This window comes from Lactuca virosa, chromosome 8, assembly GCF_052849685.1.
Source record: "Lactuca virosa cultivar CGN04683 chromosome 8, Lactuca_virosa_CGN04683_v6, whole genome shotgun sequence".
In the NCBI taxonomy this organism is placed as follows: Eukaryota; Viridiplantae; Streptophyta; class Magnoliopsida; order Asterales; family Asteraceae; genus Lactuca; species Lactuca virosa.
In genome coordinates, this window is record NC_136433.1 from 136,030,814 (window position 1) to 136,037,357 (window position 6,544).

General features: G+C 39.3%; 1 non-coding gene across 1 annotated transcript; it reads left to right on the forward strand.

Annotated features, from left to right (window-relative positions):
* Positions 1 to 1,280: 1,280 nt before the first annotated feature.
* LOC145134973 (small nucleolar RNA R71) lies at positions 1,281 to 1,387 on the forward strand. The gene has a single exon (XR_013719455.1). It is a non-coding gene; the product is annotated as a small nucleolar RNA R71 (small nucleolar RNA).
* The last annotated feature ends 5,157 nt before the right edge of the window (positions 1,388 to 6,544 follow it).

Consider the following 6,544-nt stretch of genomic DNA (forward strand, 5'->3'; position numbering starts at 1 on the left):
GAGACAACGGCGTATAATATTTCTTGATATTTATATGGACAGAGTATCGACGACGTATACTAAATATCACTATATGGCATTTCCAAACTCACATGGCAAAGTGAGGTGTCCTAGATCTCCCATCTTCGTCGGTATTCCTTCTATTACAACCGCTAAACATTGTTCATTAAGAACAAACTTGGAAATTTTTTCTAATTGTTGGCAAGTGTCGAGAAGGTCCTGAATAAATTTTACGTATTTGGGCATCTTAGCGATGGCTCCAATGAATGGGATGTTAATTAGAATACCCTTCACTTCGTTGATAAATCTTTTATGCTCTTGTTCCAATAGATGTTTCCGAGCTTGAGAAGGATAAGGTAAGGGTGTTTGATAAAGCATTACCAAAGAAGTTGTTGTATGAATCTGCTGAGGCCACGATGTGACAAAGTGCTCGTCACATCGTGAGATTTGGGCAGAATATTTTTCTATTTTGCTCTTCACTTCTTCTGGTTGTGGACCAGGCTTCTTTGTGGTTTCATCAAGGGTCACTAAAGGCTCAAAAACAATGTCTTCTTCAGTGGAGATCGCCATTACGTGTGGTTGCAGTTTTTGATCGGGATTTCTAGGAATTAATCTTCTCATGGACAAGTTTGGTTAATTTCCCGACTTAAGATTTGATACTTTCAATGGTGGCTTGTTGGTTACTCAACGTCGCGTCAGTAACATCGTACCTCTTCTCACTAGCTTCCATGAACCTATTCAACATGGACTCGAAATCGAGTTTCTTATCGGGTGGTGGTTGTTCTTTTTGGTAATAGGCTCGACCGGTTTGCCTATACTTTTCTTCCTTCTCCTTCTTGTATTCATCATATGGAAACCATTCCTTCTTAGGCTTCCTCCAATCTTCATCATATTGATCACCACTTGAGTAACACACTTGAGCTTTTCGGTTCACATTTTGGTCTAAGTCACAGTATTTTGTCAAATACGGTCCATTGTAATTGTCACAACGCACTTGTATAGCATATATGTATTGACCCATTTTGAGGATCCTCCCATCCATATTATCGAGTTTCACCATCACCTCTTCCAAATTCTCGTTTCCTCCGTCTACACCTACCTTGCCTCTTGTAATATCTTCTCTCGGGTTGTGGTATTATCGCTAATGCTTTACGATTTCTTTAATGAGAGCCTTGATTGTAGTCGGATCCTTTTTTGTCATGGGTCCTTGAGAATCAAGGAGTTTCCTCGTGGTTACATTTATCCCATCATAGAATATCAACACTTCTTGTTTCATATTAAGGTTAAGTTAAGGGAAATTTCTTAGCATTCCCTTGTATCTCTCCCAAGCTTCGTATAAAGATTCGCCATTGTTTTGTTGGAAATTCACTATTTTCTTCTTGAGTTTGGCTATCTTCGAAGGAGGGCTAGATTGTTCAATGAATGCATTACAAAGATTGTTCCAGGTTGTGATCGTTCCAGGTGCAAGTGACTTTAACCATATTTTAGCATCTCCAAGTTTTAAGTATTCATCATATGTTGTAACACCTGATTCTTGCAGGTAAATTCCATCCCTTTGATCGTAAGTTTTAAGTGTTAAATGTGTGTCTATGCAGGGAGTATATAGCCTCTACGCTCTACGTAGAAGGAACTTGGAGGCAAAGTCTTTAATGATCTACACAGGGCGTAGATCTTAAGTACGTCGGGCGTATGTGGACATAGCCCAAACCCTAATTTTAGGGTTTTGAGCCCTATTTAAGGACCTTAACCTTCATGAAACCCTTATATTCTCATCCTCCATTTCCCCAAACGTCTCCCTATAAACCCCCCCCCCCCCCTATTTTGGTGCATTATGAGCTTAAAGAGTGTTTTTGGGTGCTTTTGAAGAAAGAAGAAGGTGGTGGAGCTGCTTGGAAGCTTGAATCAACTTTGGATTTGGAAGTTCTTCTCCCTCATTCATCTCCAGAAGGTATAAAGGTTGTACCTTTAGGCTTCCATTGTTAGATGTAGATTAGAGTTTAATATCCTTAGAAGTTGTTATAAGATTAGGATTTGTTCTTGAGCCTTGATAAGCCATGCAAGTGCATAAAGTTTGGAACTTTATCACTTAGGACATTTATTTAGACCAGATCTTAGAGTTGCACGTGATGCCTTTCTATATTAAGCATTTAATGGAATGTTTAGCTTTAGCGTGAGTACACAGGGCATACTTATGGTTGCGTATCGTGTAGCCCTATGTTTTCCCGTAAAAGCTAAGTGATGCTCTACGTAGGGCATAGAGCTGGTATGCAGGGCGTACTCAGTCTGAATGTTGACCTTTGACTTTTTGACCATTGGATGTTGACTTTGACCAAGTTTGACTTTAGGTTAATTGGGTAATTTGAATAGTATATTGAGAATGGGTCCCTATTTATTGTATAGGTGACCTGTAGAGATAGTGTTTGGAGTAGTGATCAGTTCAACTATCTTTCATACCGTGAGATTAGTTTTCCCCACTATACTTGTGGGTCGAAGGCACCAATACCGGCCTACTAGGTTATGTATCCTGGTATATAATATGATTTTATGCGAGTTATATGTTAGACTGGTATATCTGCATGATTACTTGTATTCGCTGGTTATATTTTAGACCGGTAGATCTGTATGATTACCTGTACTTGTTGGTTATTGATTATTATTGCATATGTCGACGTGTTATTGTTTTTAACTAGGTTGAGACAGTGCTACTTTGTGCTGAAGGCCAAGATACCTGGATGGTCCAGTTGATATTGTAGTCCTAAGGGAGTGGTCCAGCTTATGTTGTAGGCTTGGGATTAGTCCAGCTTGTAGCTGAAGGCTCGGTGGTGGTCCAGCCTTGAGTTGTAGGTCTGGTTGTGTGCATTGTTGTAACATTCGTCACTTGAGGTAATAATAATTATTTAATTCCTTTACAATTAATTGTTGGACTTGAGATTAAGGATTGGATTATTAAGTTGGGCCTTAAGTGAGTGGGCCGATATTTATTGGGCTACCCGAAGACGTACGTTGGGCGTAAGCTTGGTGTACGCGAGGCGTAGTGCAGCATTGGATGCGGGTGCAACATGCGCGTACATCCAGCATACCAAGGAGTACGCGCAGCGTACGCGGGTAGACTCCAAACCCTAATTTTTAGGGTTTAAGCCATATAAATACAACATTATCACTCAAACCCAAGCCTCCTTACCAACCTCTCAACCTCAGAAACCCTAGATAGCCTTTCATTCCTCATCCTTGTGTGTTTTTGGCCTTGTGAAGCTCATTGTGGTGTTTAGAAGTTTGGAAGGAGAAAGAAGAAGTTGAAGAAGAAAAACTTGAGTAGCTTGAGCTCAAGGATCTGAGATAACATCACCATTTGGCACTCATTTGAGGTAAAAAGTTCTCAACTTGCCTCATGAATGCTTAGATCTATGTTAATGGAGTTTTGGACCTTTCTAGGTCCTAAGAATGGATTTTTATGGTTCAACTTAGTATCTCCTTAGTGCTATATGAGTCCCAATAACAGTATAGTTTCGATCTTGAAGGTCCTTTTGTGCTCATGCATGAGTTCTAGCCATTTCCATGGAATTTAGTTGTCATATTTCAAGTTTGGGTCCATTTGGTGGGTTGCAAGCCACCAAGTAATCGACTTTATGGATTAAGACAATCTAGTGGACTCAGATGTATGTTTGGAGCTTAAGGTCTTAAGGGATTAAGCCCTTTTGAAGTTTATGGCTTAACAGGGTAGTACGTTGGGCATACAAGCCCGTACGCACAGCGTACAAGCCATGCAGTCTGTACGCTTAGCGTACAGAGGAGGACGCTCCGCGTACTCACTGGATTCAGATTCTTTATCGTTTGGGCCTCGGTTTGGGCTAATCTTTGGACTACTTAGCTATTGGGCCTTAGTGGGCCACAAGGAGTTAGTTAATGGGCTAAGGACATGTTTGGGCTTAAGGAAAAGCCAATTTGAGGAGTTGGGCCCAATTTAGAAAATTGGGCCATTAGTGGGTCATTAGTGGGCTTAGAAATATTAGATGGAATTGGGCCTAGGATATGGCCAAATTAGACCAAGGGGTAAAATAGTCATTTTACCCTAAGAAGGATTATTGGATTTTGACTAAGTGTTATTGTGATAATGATAGTCGGGGAGTCGTTGGAGCAGCCATTAGAGATTCCTTACCGTGAGATTCTACATTCAGCTTTGCCAGGTGAGTTTCCTCCTATAGGAACAGGTCTAAGGAAGCAATGTCGGCCCGTTTATGTATGTTAGTATATTCTGGACTAAGGTCTGATGTCGGGCAGTGCCCGATGTCAGTTTATATGTTTCCGGACTTCGGTCCGATGCCGGGGAAAGCCCGAGGAATGTTTGTATGCTTTCGGATTTCGGTCCGATGCCGGGCGGGGCCTGAGGAATGTTTATATGTTTATGATCTGTGATTATTTATGTGTATTGTTCATATTCTTATATGTATACCGAGCTTTGCTCGATGCCGTGCGGGGCCCGATACCGGATCTCGGTCCGATGTCGGGCTGGGTCCGATGTAGCGGGCAAGGCCCAAGTTATGTTATTATGTGATTATGTGATTATGTGTATGGTATGTGGTAGTCAGGGGAGACCCACTAAGCTTCATGCTTACAGTTTTCAGTTTTGGTTTCAGGTACTTCCGGTAGCAAGGAGAAGAGCTCGGGATGACTACAGTGCACACACCATTATGTTTTTAGCCTAGGATGTTTACTCTGATATTTTGACAGATGATTTGATATGAGATACTATTATTTATCTTTTGATGAGATGATTTTTATAACTATGGTTTTATTTAATAATTGAAAACGAAATTTTTGGTCATGATTTTTGGGATGTTTCAAGTTGGTATCGGAGCCTTGGTTTGAGGGATTCAGGCACACTCTCGGGTGTGTCTGAACTCAAACTAAGGACATCTTTATATAGTGCCCATTTCACCAACCAAGGACATATTTATATAGTGTGGAGATTAGGGTTAAACCCTAATACCCATGACCTTTCATTTCATATGATCCATGGGTTAAACACTCCATGGACTATCCATGAAAGCTTAGCCCAACCAAAATGAACTTGGCCCATCACACACATATATCTTAGAGTCCATATTTAATTAGTTCCTTTTGATCACTTAATTAATTATAAATTAATTCTTGATCAATACTAATTAAATAATATGATTATATATTAATATATTAGAACTTATAATATATTAATATAAATCAATAGTATCCTTTTTCCTCATCTTGTCTATCCAATTGTCCCGATGCCATGCAACCCAAATGGACCATGCCGGGTCGGGTCAAGTCTTACCAATTATAGTTATGGACTTAGACATTAATCCAACAGTCTCCCACTTGGATAAGTCTAAAACTATTATTGAGTATGACTTCAAACCCCGACTAGCAATCGTAGCTCTCAAAAGCTTCTGTCGAACTCTAACCTTGCCGATGAACTCTGACCTTTGTCAATGACTTGTCCATTAGATAAGGGATCATATATTCCTCCATTCTAGATATCATATGAACTGAGACATGGATTATCAATCATTCTCTCTGTCCATTTGTTGTTTCCCGATTTCCGATTTATGATGACTGACTGAATAAACAAATCAAATCAGTCATGGCTTGGCCAAGCACTCACATGTCTCATCACTAAATCATCGAGGGGCCCACAGATATCGCTTTTATCCCGAAGGTAAAAGGAATGGATAAACTTCGACTCATATGGCTTGTTCTACTACTTGTTGAATCATACATAAATAACATCGAGTTACCAATGCGTTTTCGTGCAATCAATGTATAACCAACTCATATCTCTAGGTTTTAAGAATATAAGATATTATCGTCTCATGATCACTCATGATAAAATACATGAAGTGATTCAAATGAGCGTGGGTTGAATCCAATACTCAGAACTTATGAGCACTCATGAGTGTTGTAGCACCGCTTTGTCCAACATCTTAGACCTCTACAAGCCAACCCATGACAGTCTTGATTCATATCTACTTCCAACATATGACCGACTGTGGATAGTTTGAATAACTTAGTCATTCAGGAAGAATGACCTAGTTTATTGTGGAAGTCAAAACATGCAAAATGAAACACAAGAATAAATGAATCAAATATGGTATCAAACCCTATGAATATAAATAGACCACTTTTATTTATCACCATACTGATTACTCATTATTTCATTGTTTCGGTTTTATCAACTTTATACCTGAATTAAAAACACTAGTTGTCCCATGCTCCAAGCATGTAGACTGTGTTTTTCTAAACAATAGCTTTGCCATACACCAAGTATGCACTCTATGTTTGTCTATGATCCTTAGTTTGTGAAATAAACCAATTGAACATAATTTCAATGATTCTAATTTCACACTCCCAAATCCTTATCGAAAAATGTGAGAATTTCAAATTCCTATCATTTATCGAAATCTGTTTAGATTTTAAACTTATATGCACTGAACCTCCTGTAATGAATATGTACAAAGTCACAAAGACTTGTCAACAGTCATTATAAGGTATTCCAATGGAGATCAACTCC